We start from the raw sequence: 21,964 nt of genomic DNA on the forward strand, positions 1-21,964 counted from the left end.
AGAAAACTGGGCAGAAGAGCAAAGGCCCCCGCATTCAGCAGATGCCTGGAGCTGAAGTATTTGTAAGATACCAGGAATCAGGGGTTGTGGGAGGACTTGAGTAATTTGAGAACAGCAGTAGAGGATTGGGCAGCACATCTGATCAGTAAGGGCTAAGACAGAGAGGACTTCAGGAGGAGGAGGGGAAGGGGAAGACGTGCTCGCCACGCAGGCGGATGGCAGAGCAGCTTGGCAGAGCCTTTCCGCAGTGAAGGGTTCAACTCTGCCTGGGGGCAGAGGCAGGTGAAATGGAATCTAGAACAGTGAGGGCATAAGCAGATTCCACAGTCTAATGGTGACTTCGAAGGACTAAGTATGGGACTGTGAGGAGGAGCTCCCTGCAGACAACTACCCATCAGAGAAGCAGTAAAATCAACCCCCCAACTCCCTTCCACCCAGAGAGATATCTAGAGTGTCAAATCACCTGGAGGGCTTGTGACGCCACAGATCACTACATCTCATGCCAAGTTTCTGATTCAGTAGGTCTGGAGAGGGCCAGAGGTTTTGCATTTCCAACAAGCTCCCAGGCGATGCCCATGTTGGTAAGAGAAGCATCGAGTTTGAGATATCCCTGCGGTCTGGGGTGGAGAGGACGGTCTGCCATTTGGGATGGACTTTGGAAGAAGCCTCTCCAGTCCATTCCTGCTGCTGTGCCTCTTCTGACCTTTCCCGGAAGAAGTCTCTCTCTTTCTCTCTCTCTCTGCCGCCAGCCAGGCCTCCTGCTGGTTACTCCAATCCTCTAACCTCCCGGGTCTCCAAGTCACCCTGTGCTTTAGGAGTCTTGCTGGTAAAAATGCCTCCTTTCTTTCACCAGAAATCTTTCCATTCCCTAAGAGGTACAGGAGGAAGCCTGTCTACAGGACTGTGCCTCACAAGGACCTCTTCCCTCTGACAGCCCCTGGACTGGCGGCTGTCACTGGGTTGGGAGAGTTGCAGTTCAGGAATCAGCATCCTTTCCACAGAGAATTTTAGCCTGAACTTGGGGACTGTGACTAAACCCCAGTCCCTTTCACAGGCCAGCCCCTTCAAGTTCAGAGGGATCATGCAAATGAGGCCCCAAGGCCTGCCTGGAGCATCTCAGAGTTCCCCCAGGCAAGTATGTAAATGAGACCGAAATAGTGACCCTGGTTTACAAATATAAAGTCGATGTCGGGGCTTCATTTGTTCTGTGCTGTTCTCTGCCTGCCTTCTTACCTCAGTCTCCCCACCTGGAAAAGACACGTGCTGGGTTTTATGCGCCAAGGAGCCATAATGACGCCCACTTAGGCAGCTGCTAGTCGAGAATCATGTTCCATTATTGTTCCCCACACTGTATTATACACAAAAAACATATGTCAGCGGGCTTTGAGAGCAGGCAGGAGGCCTGAAGGGAATAGCCTCAAGTGGGGGAGGCAGAGTGGAAAATCTGCACCCTCACTCATCATAGAATTCCTAATTTCTAGTTTATCATTCAAGATGCTCTGCCTTTCAGATGCAGTTTAAAGCAGACAACCTGAAATTAAAACACAGAAATAAACAACTGAAGAGGGTCTCCTTTGCCTTTCTCAGTGTGGAAGAGATGACTTGTACCAGGGTCCAAGTCTTCAAGATGATGGAGAGGGAAGGAGGTGGGTGGTGCCAGGCTGCTTTACATATTTGCAGCCACATTGCGACTGTTCAAGTGCTGCGCGTGGAGGAGCAGGTGTTTGCTTCCGTCAGTATTCTTGGTCCTTCAAGCATACAGGGACATAAAATAATACATATAAAGGCCCTAACTATTCCGCAGGCACTCCGTGAGGCACTGCGCACACATACCCCACTCAATCTTTACAGTATCAGTGAGGAAAGTATTATTAGCTCCATTTTCCAGCAGAAGAAGCAGAGGTTTAAAGATGTTGGGTAACCTATTCAAGGTCACAGCTAGTGAGCTGCAGAACCTGGACCTGAGGTCCTCTAGTCTTCAGGCCATCTGTGGCTGTCCCTGTGCTAAGTTGCCTTTAGGGTGTTTGCAGGTCCCATAGTGTGTTTGCATCTTCCCAGTTGCCTCCAAGTTCCTTAAGGCTGTCTTCGTCTTTCCCAGAATTCCTCAAACTCCACTTTCCTGCCCACTGCCTCCTCTTCCTCTCTTGGGCCTCTCCTTATGAACCAGAAGTTTAGGGTGCTTGTGCCTGCTCCATAGGGGTGTCTCGTTACTGGTGACAAGTAGTAGCATAAAAAATGACCTGTGAAATAAGGTCTTAGATGGGTTGTGAGGGGTAAGAATGCAGAGCACAGAATCAGCTTGGGCCATGAATCTTGTCCTTCCCTGGGAAAGAAGGGAGGAGAAAAAGTTAGAACAAATACAGAAAAAGTTGTTGGGAAATGTGAAGAAAGAAGCTAGAGAGTTCAATGTCTCATGGCTTCTATTTTCTTTGGGTAATTAGAGGCACCATGTCATGTCGTATCTCCTTGAAGCCCTCATTTCACTTGAATAGATGTCTTTAGCATGGGCCGGTGTTTTGAACAGGACAGGCTTTGGAGGGCTCCTTGCCACACTACATGGCAAGGAGGCCCTGGCTGGGAATTCTGAGTTCTGATATTTAGTGAACTAAATAGTCCACTCTCCGAGGGGAGGAGGCCAGTCAGCTTCCCTAAGAGAATCTATAAAGAGATTTAGAGAAGTTTTATATAAAAAGATCACTCTAAACTGCAACAAACATGCGTCACACTACCAGGAGGAGAGACAGGTGTCCAGATGGGTTTCTTAAGAACCAACTTTAAAAAAATTCACCTGTTTGGATAAAATATTTCTAAATGCTTTCTCTTGAAAGGAGCAGAGTAAACATAAAGGAACATTTTCTTGGTCCATTTATGGACCAAGATTCTCCTTATATCCATTAAAATCCCGCTGGGCTGTGATGCTGGGAGGATATCGGAGGTACTAAGGTTTCAGGCCTGCTGAGTCTTCCGTGTATGGCTCAGGGCTATGCAGTATTATCTGGCTCTGTGTCAGCTTTTTGTAGTTTTTCCACCTCCTCCCCATGGTCATGCTCTGTGTAATGTATAAATATGCGTGTGTGCATAGATAGAGAAATCTATATAGTGCCTGTTGCTGTGAATTTTAATGGCAAATTATTGTTATGTTAAATATTGTTTGTCTCAAAAATGTGCATGAACTTCATGGCTCCCCTTACGTACTTTTTTTATACAGATGCAATCATGGATACGCTCTGAAAGATTGTTTACAGACTGCTTGGTGACTGTGCAACTTTTTTTCTTTTAGTACCAACAAGTGGTACCAAGCGCCATTTCTCTTTGAATAATCCCAGGGCTTCGTGCCAGTGTTTGATTTTGCAATCAGTCCTTCTGGTAGCACTTTAAATTAATGTTCGCACATATGGATTTAATTGGAATTTAATAAGACACTGCATAAGTAAAAACCATGTGATACTAAAAACATATTTACTGAAGATTAACCACCATGGAGATACAAATCTATTATGTAGAAACCCCAATAAATATTTTTAGAATGTTAAATCATGTGTAAACATTGTGTGTTGCTTCAAGTAAATCCAGATCTTCAGCCTCATTGGTTATTCTCTCTTCTAAGTAAACGTAGCTGTTTACTACAACGAACTTCATTTTCTTCTTAGACAATTGGTTTGGCAAAATTCACAGTCAGGGAAAAATATCCTCAACCTTAATGTAAAGCAGACTTTCTCCTTCACTAAGTCTGGGGTGGCACCTGAGAATTTGCATTTCTAACGTGGTCTTGGGTGATGCTAATGGTCTGGGGACCACACCCTGAGAAGCACTGATATCAAGCATTGTCTTGTTTTAAGATTAAAGGAAGACTTTGGTTTCCTCTGCCCTAAAGTAATGTCTGGTCTTAGGTAAAATCTGCAGTAACAGGTTAAAGACGGCCACACATGCTTTGTCACTGTCCACATTGAGAGGTGGGTTAATTCTCTTTCCCTTTAATCTGGACTAGTTCTGTGACTGTTTAATAAATAGAATGCAGAGCAAGTGATGCTTTCACGTGACTAACAGCTTCTACTTCTCCCTCTTGAGCCCAGCTGTCATGCTGTGGGTTAGCCCAAGCAGAGATCTCCACGTGAATAAGAGTCGAGGCCACCGGCCAACAGCCTTGGCTGAGTTCCCAGGCAACAATGAGCACCACTTGCCAGCCATGTGAGTGAGCCTTTCTGGACATGGAGCTGCCTCAGTCTACACAACATGGAGCAGAGATGAGCCATTTCTGCTAAGCCCTGCCCAAATTACAAAACCAGACTAAATAAATTGTTGTTTTAAACTGTTTTGGGATGATTTATTTTACAGCAATAGATAAACAAAATTTCCCTGCCTATAAGTTGATGGGGGCCCAGTAGTCTTTCAAGATAAGTTAGGCGTGGGTTTTGACTTTTCCCTTCAGGGTATGTGTTATAACATCTAAAGAACAATGCCAACCGAATGAGTCATAAATGGGCAAAGGTTCATTCTAGAATTTTATTTTTCCATTTTGTCAGAATGCATAGACACAGTTTGACTTTATGTGGGGTCAAAATAAGTAACTGTCAACGAGGACGTCATTTCAGGGTGTTGGGAAAGTCTGTCTGTCCCTTAACATATGATCCCATGGGATCATTGAGGCCTGCATTTCCGTAATTATGACTCAGTTATTTTGCCTTGAACCAATGAGGCTTTGCTGTTAAAAAGCAAGGAAGAATGGATGATTTAACACCTTAGTGCTTAGTGGACATTTACAGCATAAAATCAGTGCTTAGCTGTTCCTCCCTGGGAGGGGGCATGTCCAGCTTCTTCACAGTGGGCAGCAGCGGCCCCGCGTTACCACAGTCAGGAGACTTGTGTGTATTTGTGTAGGAATTTTGCTCTCTTATTATAGAAGCCACGTCAGTGTTCTGATACTGGCAGCAGATTCCATTCCTGGAAGAAGCAATGAAGCTGAAAACAGATTTCCTCATGGAATAAAAGTCATACTTGGAAGATCTTCATTATTGATCAAGAACTTATATACAGCTTTTAAAATGTGTGCCCATAAATACACTACTTTGCAGCTACCACCTATGTAAGCACAGCATACATTGTATTCAATGTCTATAATTTGTTCAAATAGACAATAGGGTATCGGTTTCAATGCCATCTTAGACATACAATTCAGGAAAATATCTCCAGGGGATTTGGTCTAGGACCCGCGGGGATGCCCAAATCAGTGGATGCTCAAGTCCTTTATATAAAATGGCATAATATTTGCATACACGTAACCTAGGCACATCCTCCCATATGCTTTAAATCAGCTCTAGAATGCTTATAATGCCTAATACAGCGTAAATGCTATGTAAATCGTTACACTGTGTTTTTTAGGGAATAATGACAAGAAAAAAAGTCTGTACATGTTCAGTATGTTGTATATCGTTGTGCTTTGTAACACGTTCCTACAGTTTTTTCATTACAACCACCAGAAAGCAGTCTCCTTCTAATGAGGGATGTTCAGCTCAGTTCATCAGCTTATTGCCCGGAATACACTTTGTGTGTAAGACGCTCCGCTGTGCACTGCGGGGGACCGACCGAACACAATGAAGTTAAGTTGGGGTAGTAAAAATAGAGTAAAAATGACTTCAATCCCAGGCAGACTATTGGCAGCATCAGAAAAGAAGTACAAAGTATTACAAGTTTTCAAAGAAAAAACGGCTGAAATCTAGGTCAGGAGACAGAGAAGCCTTCTTAAAGGCTTTGGTGTAAATATAACAATAAACACAAGACTCTTTTCACTAATATAGCAATTGATACCTCATAAAAGTTTTATGTGCACTGTCTTGTTTGACTCTTGCAATATGTAGGGCAGTGATTCTCAAAGTATGTTCCCCAGACTGGCGGCATCAGCATCATCTAGAGCCTATTAGAAATGCAAGTTCTCAGGTTCCACTTCAGACCTGCTGAATCAGAAATTCTGGTGGGGGCGGGAGGGTGCAGCAGACTGTTTTCACAGGGCCTCCTCCCTGATTCTAATGCATGCTAAACTTGGAGAAGCACTGAGGTAGGAATCTTTGGATTTCACATACAAGATTAAGGATTATTGAATTGGATTTTGCCAATTTTCTAGAACTATACCAGGAAATCTAATTCCAAAATTATTTCAGATTGAATGTATAACATTCTTTTGAATTGCATCTTGAAGAATGGGTAGGATTTTCACAGGTGATGATGGTTGAGTATTGGGGGTGAGGTTATTTCAACTGGATGGAAAATTATCTTTGAGGTTTTTTTTTGTGAGTAAAATTGGGCCTGAGCTAACACCTGTTGCTAATCTTCCTCTTTTTGCTTGAGGAAGATTATCACTGAGCTAACATCTGTGGCAATCTTCTTCTATTTTGCATGTGGGATGTCGCCACAGCATGGCTTGATGAGCCAAGTGTAGGTCTGTGCCTGGGATCCGAACCCACAAAGCCCAGGCCACTGAAGCAGAGCATGCAAACTTAACCACTATGCCACTGGGCTGGCTCCTATCTTCGAGTTTTTGAAAGATATATTTGAGGAAACTTTGGCTTTTAGGTTCTTTTCCTCAAGAAATACGTCCTTGAATGTCTATTTTGTTCTACGTTTCTTATTAAACAAATAAAGAATTTAGAAAATCATGTAGTAATTCTTTCTGTTGCATTTGGATGGGAATTCATTTCCTCCAAATATTTGAGTCTTTGCAAATCTTATGCTCTTTTTTTTTTTTTTTCCTGCTGTGTTACTTTGAGAATAAGTCTTAAGATCAGGGAGAAATTCTCTTTCTCTCTTTACTTCAGAGGACACACTTTTTTATTTGTCAATTACTCATAATAAGAGATCAGAAGCTCTTGATAAGCTTCAACACCTGCTGGCATTTTATGCATTTGGTTTTCAATTCGTGGAAAGCAGACAGGGTCAATTCCCGGCAGATTGAGGCAGGGATCTCTAACACCCCTTGGAGATATTCTGCTATTCCTCTCTGCATCTAGACCACTGAGGCTCTTCTGGGATACCCTGACGATGGGCCCAACTTCTTAACTTGAGGTTTTGATAACTTGGGCAAAGATTCTTTAAAATAGAGTCTTAAAAAGAAAGGAATTAACCCTTGGTCACTCTACCAGAGCATTGTTGATATGGGATAAAATGTGGCCCAATTTAAGTTTTGAAACTGACAAATGCATATTGACTTTGACTTTTATCAATGATTTAAAAAAATTTTTAAACCTTGCTTTCTTTTATTCACTGTTTTTATGTATGATAAAATTAACTCCTTGTGGTGTACAGTTGTTTGAGTTTGACAGATGCATATAGTTATGTGCTCACCTTCACAATCAAGATATAGGACAGTTCCATCATCTCAAATGTTCCCTCACACTGTCCCTTTGTAGCCAAGCCCTTGTGCCATCCCCAAGCCCTGGGAGCCAGGATCTTTTCGTTCCTATTAGATGGTCATATAAATGGAATCACATAGAATGTACCTTTTGTATCTGGCTTCTTTCACTCATACAATGCATTTGAAATTCATCCATGTTGCCATGTAATCAATAGTTCATTTCTTTTTTGTTGCTGAGTGGTATCCATTGTATGGATGTACCACAGTTTATCTATTCATGAATTGTTGGACGTTTGGTTGTTTCAGGTTTTGGCAATTATACAGTTTTTTTGTGTGAACATAACTTTATTTTTAGGCAAATACCTAGGAATGAGATTACTGGGTCATATGGTAAATGTATGCTTAACTGTATAAGAAACTGCCAAGTTTCTTGGCATGAAGAGATGTACCATTTTGCATTCCCACCAGCAATGTATGAGAGTTCCTAAGGCTCCTCATCTTTGGCAGGATTTGGTATTGTCTTTAAATGTTTTTAAAAAATTTAGCTATTCTAATAAATATATGGTGGTATCTCATTGTGGTTTTGACTTGCATTTCTCTAAATACTGTTAATGTTGAGCATCTTTTCATGTACTTATTTGCCATTTGTATATCTTCTTTGATGAAGTGTCTGTTCAAATTCTTTGCCCAATTTTTATGGGCATTTTATTTTCTTATTATTGAGTTTTGAGGTGTTTATACATTCTGGATACATATCGTTTTTTAGAGCTGTGTTTTGCAAATAATTTTAGTAGATATTTGAAGATGAAACTTTACTTTCTCCTTGGTCTGTGTTATGATACAAACCTCACTGTCTAGTCCTGAGTTGTGCTACTTTGGCATCACCTGATCTATGTCTGCATCATGAGATGATCTCCAAGAAGCTGGTTCTCTCCCTGTGATCCTGTAAGAAGGAATTTGCATTCAGGTTGAAGACAGGAATACAAGGCTCCCGAAATGTTAAGCAAAGTGGTTGCAGGAGACTGCGGAAATAGAAAGACTGGAACTATGGGGACAGAACTATATACTCCTGAACGTACTAAGAAGTGGCTTGACATCTTCCATTTGTGGGCCAACTCTTCTATGTTATAAATATCATGGGTACAATTGGTAGAATTTCTAGAATTTCTCATTTGGGGTAATGAGAACATAATGGCACAAGAACAACTATATTTGTATGTATGCCAGTGACTTTGTTAGCTTTCAAATACTGACATTGCATAGAAATTCTTTCAGGCACCAAATTGCCTTTTTGGCCTATTGTCTTATCTTCAGTCACTGATAATTTAGAATGTTAGATTTTTAATAACCCTATGGCCTGAATCTCACCATCTTTATTCATTTGTAAAGATACTTATGATGATGTGGGGTGAATTTGGACAATGTCTTCTTTGTGAAAAATAAGTGCTTCTTTTTTTTTTTTTTTTTAGGAAGACTAGCCCTGAGCTAAGACCCATGCCCATCTTTCTCTACTTTATATGTGGGACACCTACCACAGCATGGCTTGACAAGTGGTGCCATGGGATCGGGGCAGCGAGCCCTGGGCCACTGAAGTGGAACATGCGAACTTAACCACTGCGCCACTGGATGGCCCCTAGTGCTTCATTTTTTATACGACTATTTATGTACTTTCTCCCTTGGCCATACCACTACTTGATAGCATTCAATCAGATCTGGCCTTGGAAACAACTGGAGGAAGGCTGCAAAGTGTTGCTCTCAGTAGCTGCTGTAAGTAACAAGCCTCAAAGCTTGAAAGGTCTTCTGTTGGTTCTTCCCCAGCTATTCCCAGTTGAACTGATGCTTTCAACTACGAAGTCCAACAGCCAACTTTCACGAAGGCTGGCACTAAAAAGGCAATGCGTGTGGCGCCACCTGCTGGTCATTTCTGCCCTATGCCTTGGGTGTGCTCCCTGGGCACCCACCTGTGTTCCTTCAGTTCCATTCTTAACACAATGTTTGTCATGTTGATGAGACTGGACTCCTTTTTTCATGTGTTTTCTGGACCAGGGTCTTGCGCCCAAGTGAAGCTAGGTGGATATTGAACATGCTGTCTAGCTCTTACCAGCTCCCTCTCCCAGGGCTAGTTCCTGTGTTCATGCCTTCTGTACCTGGCTTGGATTTTGCCATTCTATCTCCACTCTGGGGCCTGCAGAGGGATCTGTATTGAGAGCGTGAGGCCCTCCCCTCTTCTCATGTCTGCCACACTTGGAAAGTAGTATTTATATATGTGTTTGACCAATTTCTTCCTTCTCTGTGAATCACAGGTGTTGACTTTTTCTGTTTAAAGCTTTGCCAAAGGCAAACCACTTACCGCTTAAACAAGAGGAGATTTATTACATTTAACCAAAAGGATAAAATGTTTCTACAGGAACACTCTACACATCAGCGAAGTGCTGTCCCAGCTGTGTCTGAGTCAGCTATCAGCACCTCCCTGGACAACTCTCCTGTATAGTGACTGTGGGTCCAGCTTTCATCCTCCAGAACGTGACCATGGAAAGGCAGACATTGCATTCGTCTACTGAGATGACCTCCTGCAACTCCAGCCAATGTCCTTGTGTAGGCCAGTTTCAAGGTTTTTGCTACCACTCAAACTGCCTCTTGGCCACTTACTTATTGATCAGCCTGAGGAGATGATCCAAATATTCTTCAAATCATTAGAAAGCAAAGAGGGAGTAATAAAATCAGATATTGTTTGTATTACATGTGCCAATTAAAATCTGGGATTGTTTGCAGGTATGGAGTTCCAAAACAGGTAAGATCACTCATGTCATCCCAAAATTTGGATATTTCATTCCTTTTTAAAAATCTTTTATTGAGATGCCTCTACAATATCTCCCTCTTTTCAAGCCAGATTCATGTTTCTGTTTTCAAAAGTCTACTTAGTACTCTAAGGGCTACAGTGGATGTATCAATTCAGGCATGCAGAGTGGAAAAACTGTGTGTGTGTGTGTGTATATGGCACATTAGAAAGAGTCCTTGAAGTCTGCTATAGGATCTTAATGCCTACTCTCGTTACTGTCTGGGGAATCCTCTTACCCAATAGTCTTCGTCCAGGTCCTCATTGGATGCAGCTTTTGGCTGAGTTTGAGCCCAGGTTGGCCAGACCTCTGCACACCCTGATATGGACCACTCATTGATACTCTCAAAGCAGTGAACTAGAGCTGGACTGGTGTTCCCAGTCCTGCCTCTTCCTACCTTCCCTTCTTTATCTATAAGCCTGTGTTGTGAAGTCCTCACAATGGGAGACAGAACCAATGGAGTCATTTAGTGTCAGGAAGGGGGCATACTCTTGATCCCCTTGATTATCCTCCATTTGATTGTCTATTACAGCATTCCTGGGATCACGGGTGACAAAGGTTATTTTGCAGCCAGATTTGAGTTCCATTTCCTTTCCTTGACACCATTCTCCTCATCCCTTTCTTCCAGGGAAAAACAAAAGTTTCTATTTTTTCATTAGAGCCAAACAAATTTAAAATGCTTGCAAACTGCGTTCTTTTTTTCTCATTCAAAATGGAAATAAATTTAGTGAAGCCTCTGGACAAATTTAGAGATTCACTACTTTATTCAATAGGAGAATAACAATGAGCAAAATGGTCCTGTATTTAGGTGCTACAATGCTTATATCCGGGCGTATTTGCAAAATAAGAATGCAGACACAGTTTTCTCCTCTCCATTCTGAAATTAGATTGAAGCTGGGTAGGACAGTGGGGACTTGGGGTGGCTTGTTACTCATCATTGTTCTATAGCAATGTCACCTGAGTCGCTGGTTAAAAATTCAATCTCCCTGGCTTGTCCTCTGAAGATTTTAGGGTGAAGATCAACAATCTGTGCTTTTTTTAAACCAATGCCCCAGATGATTCTTAGGCTCCGTCAAATCAGGGAAACACTGTCCTAAAGAGGTGAAGTCTGAGTTATAATTATGGAGTTGTGGTAGTGTCAAGGTGAAGGATCTTGGGGGTTATCACTCAGCCCCATTTTTTAGACACAGATGCTGGGGTACAAGGAGTGCCTGGGCCTTGCTCAGATCATCCTGCTTGTCGGTGGAGAAGCCTGGGTTTCCAAACTCCTGGTGAGGCTCGGGTGTTGTTTCTGCCTGACCGCATTCATTTCCTCCCTGAAGACTGCCTGGATGGACTCATTGGCTTGGTACCTTCCTGGAGACCAGAATAGGACCAACAGCAGTGTTTTACTCTGAGAGAACTTTCCTTTCCTGTAATATGTAGCAGGCAGCTCAGGGGAATGCTCTGCACTTAAGCAGTGCTCTCCCACCTCAGAGGGCTGTGCAAGAGGCATTGAATGAATCCTTGGTGCCTGCACCCTGAGAGACGGTGCTGGCCATGTTCAGTCTTGTCGACATCTTTCTCTTGAGGGTTTCTCTCTCCTTTATGTTTTCATTGAGGCTATTAGTCACATTTAGATTGTGAGACTGTAGCTGATTTTATGTTCTGTACACAGACAAGGATAGGTCCTCAGGATGTGGGGAAAATGATACAAAATTGGCTTTTCCTATTCTTTTGAAATCTTAACAGTGGCCTTGACAGAGTTAAAACAAAAAAGTTAACAGAGTTAAACTAAAAAAGTGCTCTTTGATAGAGCCTGCAGTATCTGAAAATTATTCAGGGATATTTGGTATCTTTAATGAAGTAGCTTATTTACTTTAAGGATGGGTGTGAAAAAAAGGGAAAGATAATTTACTGCTTGTGGAAAAAATCTGCTTATGTTTTTTGAATATATTTATGTATTATACATGTAGGGGAGCAGAATTTGCTACACAACAATATGTCTCTTTGACTTGATTATTTTTTAAGAACAAAAGACTCAGGAAGAGGGGGCCGGCCTGGTGGTGCAGCGGTTAAGTTAGCACATTCCGCTTTGGTGGCCTGGGGTTTGCAGGTTAGGATCCTGGGTGCAGACCTATGTGCCACTTGTTGAACCATGCTATCGCAGGCATGCCACATGTAAAGTAGGGGAAGATGGGCACGGATGTTAGCTCAGGGCCAGTCTTCCTCACCATAAAAGAGGAGGATTGGTGGCAGATGTTAGCTCAGGGCTAGTCTTCCTCAAAAAAAAAAAAAGACTCAGGAAGAAACTGTGACCCTAGCTGCCTAAAAGAATTAAAGATAGAAGGCCTGTTTCAGGAAGGAGCTATCACCATAGATAGCTGTATTATAATATGAACTAGGTGTGCTAGACAGGGAGGAATCGAGCAAGTCGCATTTGATCAAAGTCCTCTCCATGTCTCATTGTCTTTGCTAGGCATGGCAAACATTTGCTTACCAAACATTTGCTTTTCTGTCTCCATATGAATTGCTTTCTCCCCTTTGAAGTCTCAAACCACTACCCTCAATATTCTCTTTTATATTTAGCTGAAAATTATATTTAAGGTGGTAGCTTTGGCCATTTTTGCTAGTTACTCAGTTTTCCTGGGTTCCTCCCACATATACATGTTATTAGACTTTATTTTCTCATGTTAATCTGTCTCACGTTAATTTAATTCTTAGACCAGCCAGAAGGACCTGGAAAGGTAGAGGAAATGTATTCCTTCCCTACGCACACATGGTATGACTATCAAGTAAAGGGGCTGTTCATTCATTTATTTTTTAACAAATGAACCTAAGTTTCTATCCCTTTCAAAGATGTACTTGTGAGTCATATTTTTTTAAAAAAGCAAACCAAAAAAATCTACCTTGTTTTTGATTCCAAACTCTATAATCCTGTGCGAATACTTATTTACTACTCAAATTCCAGGTGACTTTTGAAGGAGTTCTGATAATCAAGTTTTCTTGTGGACATACAAATTTAAAACACTTAAATACAGGTGTCATATGTATTGGGGGAATAATACTCTCTCAGTCAGCTTAGGCTTCCGTAACAAAATTCCACAGACTGGGTAGCTTACGCAGCAGAGGTTTATTTCTCAAAGAAGTTCTGGAGGCTGATAAGTCCAAGATCAAGGCACTGGCAAGTCCGATGTCTGTTGAGAGCACTTGTCCTGGTTTGCAGACAGCTGTCTTCTCATTGTATCCTCACATGGTGGGAGAGAGAGATCATCTCTCTTATGTCTTTTCTCATAAGGCACTAATCCCATTCATGAGGGCTCCAGCCTCGTGACCTAAACACCTCCCAAAGGCCTCATCTCCAAACACCAATATATTATAGATTAGACTTCAACACATGAATTTTGGGGGACACAGTCAGTCTGTAGCAAATATAATCCTGCCAACAGAAGATTCCTCTGTAACAATATAGTAGAGAAACAATTTATTACTACGTTAAGTATTGTTAGACTTACATGTATGTAAGCAGCATAGATGTGACTATGATAAAGTCTGGATAGAAACGCTCACATATCTATATAACAAATAGAAGAAAGAATAATTAAAACATCTCGTCTCTGTGAGAGGCAAACACATACACCTGTGATTGTCTCCTGTGTACCTCGTGAGAGACTGTTCATTTTGGAGGCATGTGCTTATAGCTCCAAGAGTCAGAAAACGTGTGACCTTGCTTTGTAAAATCAAAAGTCCTGTGACCTCTTAGTTTTCAAGGAGACATCCTAAAGATGTGAGGGCAGGAAGTTAGCCACATCCCTCCTCAAAGAAATTTCCATTTTACACTTACACGTGCCCCAGCCAACCCCCTAAGAAACGTTCTAGCTGTGATTCGCACAGTGGCTGTATAATTGGAAGAAGTATGTTACCTGCCAGGGTGATTCTTTTGAATGAAAACACTAATTTGATATAAAAGTCTTGGTGTCTTTACTTTAAAAATCAGTCCCAGTGCCAGTTTGCATGTGGGCTGAATTGCTAACTGTGAAAGCTCATTCCAAAAGTCATTTTGCTGAGTCACTCATTCAGCGAGAACCTGAGGGAGGTAATTAAACAGTGGGAGTCGGAGGCGGAGCAGATGACTTGATTTGCTCGCAGAAAAAAGACTGGAGTGAGGACGGAGCTCCAGGAGCTGCCAAGGCGCTGAGCTGTAGAGCCGCCTGGGCGTGAACTGGGTTATCTTCAAGACGAGGGGGAGTCTGGACACGTCCCCAGCGCTGAGGAAGTGCTACTGTGAAGTTTTAATGCTGTCATTTTGATTACTTAACAGCTGAGTGTAAGCTGTGAGGTAAAGTACCAAAGCTAAAGAAAACAGAGGTGGCAGAGGATTAGCCATCGAGTAGGAAAAATTAAAACTTTGTCCTAGTGACATGGGAGGCAGACTCATTGTTGTTACCTGGGTTATTGTTCTTTGATCTACTCAGATTTTTAGACCAGTTCTGGCCACATGTGGCGACTGAGCACCAAAAATGTGGTAGTGTAACTAAGGAACTGAAATTCTCATTTTATTTCATTTTAATTGATTGAAATTTAAATAGCCACATGGGCTCAGGGGTTACCATATTGGATAGTACTTTGATAAAGAACTCAGTACTTTTATCATACTTAAAAAGTACATACGCTTTTTATTAAAAGTCAATTTTGCTAATTTATTTTCTTCTTTCACATAGCTATATTGCTTACTGAGAAACAGAAAGAAGGAGTGTTCTAAATTTTTCTTTTTTTCACGCTTGTTTCCTGTGTCTGCAGCATTACAGGTCACAAGGTGAGGTTCACCCTCCAGGACAGTGAGGGAAGCCCGAGGGCCTGGTGGTCACAGGCTGCCATTTCAGAACTCCATGGTACCCACCCCACCAAGAGCTATGAGAGTTACATGGTACTTGACAAAGAAATCAACAAGTCACCTTGTTCTGGTCATTGCCTCTTGTGTGCTCCTTTTTCTGAGAAGACGTTGGGTGAATGAGAAATTGTGTTGTCTTTATGGCGTTCTGGTGTAGAACTTTCATTGTTGGAGCCAGCATATGTGCTGTGGGAGCTGTCTTTCCAGGAACTGCACATGGGCCAAGGCTGGATGAGGGCTTATCTTTTTAAATACCATTCTTTACCCCACCACAAAAATGTTGGCTCTTTTTTCTTAATTTGTTTGTGAGATTTAACATCTCTTCCAACACAGGCCCATGTGTTCAGCACACACAGGTAGAATGAAGAAGCAAAATATAATTGCTTTCATTTGAAATCCTGCTGGCTTTATTTATATTCCTTAAACCAACTAGAAGGACATTCAGGGATGCTGTGACACAATGTCTTCATTTTCCAGACAATTGCGCCTGACACCCAGGGAGGGGAAATGTCTTGTTCAGGGTCAGGGTTGGCCTGCTGGTCCTTACAGAGCCTGGATTTAGTTGGTTAATTCTCGAGATTGATTTGTATTTGATTACATTTTCTCAGTCCTTAAAAATGTGATATATTTGATTGAGGGGTAGAATGTTAATAATAGTCATCCTAATCTCCTCCAGAAATTGGAAAAGACTTTTGCTTTAAATTTTCTCAGGTTGCTACCTGTACCCCCTGAGTAGAAATAATTTGCTAGATCTGTAACTCCTGCTTGTGCCATTACTTTGATTGACATCAGAGTCTTGATCAAAAACCCCAGTGCCAGGACTCCTGGCTCAATGCTGGGAAATTAACTCAGTAATACGACTTGTGCAACCCAGGGAGTCCACCCTTCGCAAAGGTGACGTGTTGTACTCAGTGAAACTCCTGAACCAGATGGAAAGCCTCTGGCCCACTGGAAAGAGGCCCCCTCTGATGATTGTTGCTCATTTCGACTGAGTTGAGCTTCTCAGGGATTCCCATGGCACTCTGCTGAAAAGAGAGGCATGAGCAGTGACAGCTACTTAGGGGAGAGTAATCCTTCCGAAGACCACCTCTGACCTCAGCTCTCTGCCCACTACTTCTGGGAGTTTATGATCAACCTTAGCCTGACTTTTATTAGTGGATTTATCCTCTAAGTATTCCACCCAAGTTCCTATTTCTTCTTTACTTTTCTGCCTTGTCCTTGGCCATGTCCCTTGAGCCTAGCCCTGTGCTCCTGGCAACTCCATTTTATGTCTTGATCCAATATAGGGTCCCCTTGTTTTAAGGTCTTTCTCCGCCTTCCTGCCTGCCTCTCGGTGGCCACCCTGGCCAGTGTGTCTCTGCCACACAGAGCAGATTCTGATTTCCTTTCCTCAATTCCAGTCCCCATAAATATTTTTTGAACACTTTTCTGGATAAAGAGGAAGGACGACTACCCTGTAATTTGGCCCTTCTATTTTCCGTGTCCTAGCTACTGGTCAGAAGGAGAAAGCTAGACTGGGGAGCACTTTAGCACTGGCTTCTGGGGTCCTAGGATCATGACATAGTACATTTTTATTGAATAAATAGTAATGAAGATTCTCATTTGCATATATTCTTGTGCATTTTTCCCCAAGTTCTTTCATACGCGTCGTTCTATCTGCCCCTCTTGACCTGGAGCAAAGAAATTACTAGATTGCAAAGCAAGGTGGGAGATGAAACAGAAACAATACAGGGGTTGCACTCGTTGAGTTTAGAGGTTTCATACTGGGCTTTTTCATAATGTGTATCTGAAAATGTCTTACTTCTACTGCTTTCCTCGTTTCAGTTAATGTCATCACCATCTACCACATTACCTAACTTAGAAACCTCTGACTCATTTCCTATTTGTCTCTCTCTGCCCACTCACATGCATCAGTCACCAAATCTTATTCATTTTATTCTCTAAATATTTTTCCACTCTTTCTCTGCCTCTTTGAGTGGTAGTAAGGGTATAATTCCGATCTTTCCCATATATTACCCAGACAATCAAAATAGTCTCCCAACTAGGTCTTTCCCTAGCCCACCTACCAAACAAGTTTAATACAAGCATTTGGTACCCTGCTTTCAGGGTAACCAAGATTGTCTTTTAAAGCATATATTTCAAAATTTCACTCCTCTCGTTAAACCCTGTATAGCCAACAGGGTACTGTTGCAACTCCTTGGCAAGGTTCTCTCAGACCTTATTTACAACACCCATCCGTCACACAGCCAAGACTCCATCAAGGGATCCTTTTATATGCCTTCTAGGCCGTCCAGAGCCTTTGTGCAAGCATTTTTTTTTTTTTTATACAACCCAAATGCCCACTCGTTATGCCCAAAGAGCTTCTTCTTAGTCTTCAAGATGCAAGTCAAGATACAACTATTTCCCCTTTGTATGTCTGTACTTATTCCCTCTACCAGACCCCTGTGGCTTACTCTTGTGTTCCAACAGTCCATTGGTCATTCTGTGTCTTTTTCTCTAATCATTGCATGCTACTTACATATTATCACTGTTTTGTTTGTCTAACTCACAGCCAATGCATGGGGTGAAGACTAGTTCTTAATCTTGCAACTCTTGTATTCCATTTGCCCTTTTTCTTGCTACCACATCAGCCTTCAGAAGTGTTGGCATAGTATCTGACAAATATTAAATGTGCTTTAAATGTTAATTTTTTTGTCTACTTCCCCCAGAATGTAAAAGTGACTGTCATTTATCTAGGGATTATTATGTTCTAGTCACTGCTTTATGTACCTTATTGGGTTTTGGTGTTATTACCTCCAGATTCTTTATAAGGGTACCGAGGCTCCTTCTTTATTTGCCTTTTCTTCTAGGACATTACAAAGTGGTTCATCAGTCAACCTAACAGGTTAATCTACCATAAATTTTTTATGGATTCTATTGGGTGATTGTGTTGCCCTTCTCAGGTACGATATATGCTGTTCATTAGGGACCTTCCAAGGTTTTCCCTCAAATAGTGACAATAATGATTAGATGGAGGTGGGTCAGTGGTATGCTGGTGTCAGATTGTACTGATTCCTGAGAATCAACTGTTAAATTTTCATGAATTTTATTAGCTGCTTGTTAAACTCAGCCTTTATTAAAAATCAAATTATGTAAACTTATCAAATTATATTTTAAAAGATGGTAAAAATGTATCACTTCCTAATTATTTTACTACATTTTACTATTATCTATACACTTGCAGTAATACATTTATTGTATCTGTATGATATAAATACTTTATAATGGTCTGCAACTGTGCATCTCTTCCCAACTCCAAGTTTAGTGACATCACATTGGTAGCTTGAAATTGGCTGTGGTGAGAGTATTTATACCATAGGAATTGACAAATACTATAACCCAGGGCTTCTATTCCCGCCCCTCCCCTGGTTATTAAACGTGTAGCAGACAACATTGGGATGGCAGCATATTAAAGAGGGTATTCTGCCATAATGATTGTTAAATTGTAAGAATATCGCTATAGTGTCGGCAATAAAACCTGCTGCTCCAAGATCCTTAAGGGATCCTTAGCCGCCTAGACCATCCAGTCCCTTCATGGGGACCTCTGGGACCTGCCCAGAAGCTAGCCACAAAATGATCAATGCCTGGCCCAACAGAGGCCTCTCAGACTCTGGCCTTGCACTAGCCTTTCAGCTCTTTACTATTTTGGGCATAGAAGAACGGGCAGAGGAGACCTGTTTTAGATTGGGAGTATCTTTCATTGGTTGTCGAATTACAGTAAGTAGGCAATCACTTATTCAACTGAGAGTTAGCAACAGCCTGAAAACATCAGTCTTCATCTTTCTCTGATGGAAAAGCTTCCTAGTTTCATGAAACAGCATATTCTCTGCATTACACACCAGAGTGGGTCATCATTTTCATCTAACAGGCTGATTCCCAGCCTTGGCTGCATATTTGAATCTACTGAGAAACTCTTAGAAAAATTACAAGTCCTAAGCCCCAGTGAAACCAGAATCTATTGGCAGGAGTGAGAGACTGGTACCCTGGCATCATTTTTTTAAAAGCTCTCTGAATGATTCCAATAAGCAGACACTGATCTAACATATAGCATGAGGCCAGAGATTAACTGTCTGGACATCTGGTTTGGAGTTAGACTCTACCATTCACCAGCTGTGTGATACTAGGTGAGTCAGTTACACTCTGAGCCTTGGGTTTCACATCTGTGCAATGGGAAAATCAATAACTTGCCTCACAGAATGCTGTAGAAATTACATGAAAGCATAAGGGAGAGCAATTTCTGAAGGGCAAAGTGCTAAACAATATAAGTAACTGGCTACTACCATGTTCTTGCTTTGTCCAACAAGTAAGCTTGTAGCCACATTGCATATATCAGTGTTACAGTGTTTTCTTAACACTAGCCACAAATCCTCTGCCCACTTCTGCAGAATTGAATAGTACTCACAATTTTAAGCACACCTGGTGTAATTGTGGGATCGCCTTCCAACACTATTTTTGAAAGCCAGCTATGATATTGGCCTCGGTCACCTTGCAGGACAGGGAGGTCCAAAGGTTACTTACAATTGGATGCTCCTATACCATTTCTAATGCCCTGCTTTTACATGTCACCCAGTATCACTTTGTTCTTTTCATGGACAGGAAAGCCAGTAACCCCCATGACCTTTGATTCTCTTCCCTTTATTTTAGAAGCAAATACACTTTAGCTTCCAGGATTAGACAAGTAGAAAATTGTGAAAACAATGTTCCAATTCCTTTGTTTGTTGAAAGATGCAGGATCCTGGCTAGATGCTTATGTATCTAAGAGTAACAGATGAAAAGGCTTGCTTCTTAACTTCAAAACCAGCCTGCGGGCCCAGCCCCGTGACCGAGTGGTTAAGTTTGTGTGCTTCGCTTTGGCAGCCCAGGGATTTGCCAGTTCGCATCCTGGGCGGGGATATGGCACGGCTCATCAGGTCATGTTGAGGCAGCATCCCATATAGCACAGCCAGAGACACTCACAGCTAGAATATATAACTACGTACTGGGGGGCTTTGGGGAGAAGAAGAAAAAAAAAAGAAGATCGGCAACAGATGTTAGCACAGGTGCCAACCTTTGAAACAAAAGACCAGCCTGGCCAGAGACCAGGCCCTGAGTTTCCGTTTTCAGGTACTAAAGCTTCTGGATGGGAGAAGAAAGGCAGTGGCCTGACTCAAAAACCCAGGAATGCCACAGCTGATGTTCTAGAACAAGCTGTTGTGTACAGGAGCACCAGATGTCCTGACATCACAGGGCGGATGTCACAGATCTGAGAAAATCTGTGGTAAGAAAGAGCCAATTGACAAGATTTTTTTTTCTAATTAATTCTGCTTTTCTGATTAAGGAATGCTTATAGTAAAAAAATCAACACAGAAATGGATAATACTTCTAAAGGATTCATATTTAGACCCAGCAGATCAACATTTTAGATTTTGGGATATATTCTTTGAATATTTTCCTTTTTTGGACAGAATTTCTGCTTATAACATGATTTTCATGATTTTCTTCAAATAATAAAATATTATGAACAGTTTTATAATGTGAGACCAAGCATGGTAATATCATCCTCTTTCTTTCTCTCTCTGTGCACACCACACATACACACATGTGTGCTCGGCACTGTGCTATGTGTTCATTTTTGATTAGAGCTGTTTGGAAAAGGGGGTTTGTTGTCAGTATTATCGCAGAATTCCTGGGCTCTTAGGAATAGCCAGATTTCATCTAACAGCTCTGCTGTGCCAGGCAGGTTTTAAGTTTGCATCCACCATAATCCCATAAAGTGTACTCTGAGATATCTGTATCACACTCTGCTCCTCATCTTAGAAAACTAAACAAGGCTAAAAATATCTTCACTCCAAATAAGATTGGCTAGAAAACAGACCTCCGGGAGCTCTGCCCACCCTGCCCTGTCCTAGCCAGCTGTGGAAGGGGCTAATGAGCCGGAGCCGGGAGAGGACTGTGGGCGGAATGTGCGTGCAGAGCCATTGTCCATCCATTAGCAGATGCTCATCCTCAGATTGGAGGAAGGTCAATGGCTCTTGAAGTCACTTTTAGCAGCATAGGAAAGGGCCTACATAAACAGTGGGGCCTGGCCAGAAATAGAATCACCCTACTGGAAGGGTCAAGGTAGCTTATCAACTGGGTAAGCTTATCAACTTCTGCCTCTCTGTATGGGATACAGGAGACTCATCAATTTAAGAAATTGTTAGAGTACCAAGTCTGATGGTCCTTCCCTCAAGTCTGTGTTAGCCTGCCTGCATTTTCCAGGGTGAAATCCCACCCCTCACTAATTGCACCCTATATGGGTGGCCTTGGAGGATACCTGGTGCTCCTGCAGCGGGCCCGTTCCCAGATTCCGCTCTGCATTCACACGCTGTCACCATGTGCCCCCAGCCACCAATGGACATTTCTTTTTTTTTTTTTTCCTGCTTTATTTCCCCAAATCCCCCCTGGTACATAGTTGTATATCTTAGTTGTAGGTCCTTATAGTTGTGTGGACATTTCTTAGGAGGGTTGAAGCTTATTGATTTTCTTTTAGGCTAATGGCTTATCCATCTATGGTTCCTTACTGGCTGATGGATATGTACTTATTTATCATCCATTTAATCACCCATTAAAGGAGATTTACAGAATGTCTATTAAATACCTTGGGGAATACAGAGAACTCTAGGACCTTGTCTTTACCCTAAAGAAGGTTCCATTTGGGAGGCACAAAACGGACACATATGAAACCTATTAGGGTTGTTGAGGCAGAATTTGATTGAAGATAGATTTACCTAGTTTGTATGAAAATGTCAGAACAGAGGACTGATGAAAACCAAAGGCATCTGTGGTGCTCCCTCCCAGAGGTGGGGGTTTATCTCAGCCTTGATGAATGGATGGAAAAGGTGTGCTTGGACT

General features: G+C 42.0%; 1 long non-coding RNA gene across 1 annotated transcript; it reads left to right on the forward strand.

The window, feature by feature from the left end:
• Positions 1-325: 325 nt before the first annotated feature.
• LOC138925415 (uncharacterized) lies at positions 326-3,616 on the forward strand. Its single transcript, XR_011441536.1, has 2 exons — positions 326-581; positions 1,055-3,616. It is a non-coding gene; the product is annotated as an uncharacterized lncRNA (long non-coding RNA).
• The last annotated feature ends 18,348 nt before the right edge of the window (positions 3,617-21,964 follow it).

This window comes from Equus caballus, chromosome 8, assembly GCF_041296265.1.
Source record: "Equus caballus isolate H_3958 breed thoroughbred chromosome 8, TB-T2T, whole genome shotgun sequence".
Taxonomy (NCBI): Eukaryota; Metazoa; Chordata; class Mammalia; order Perissodactyla; family Equidae; genus Equus; species Equus caballus.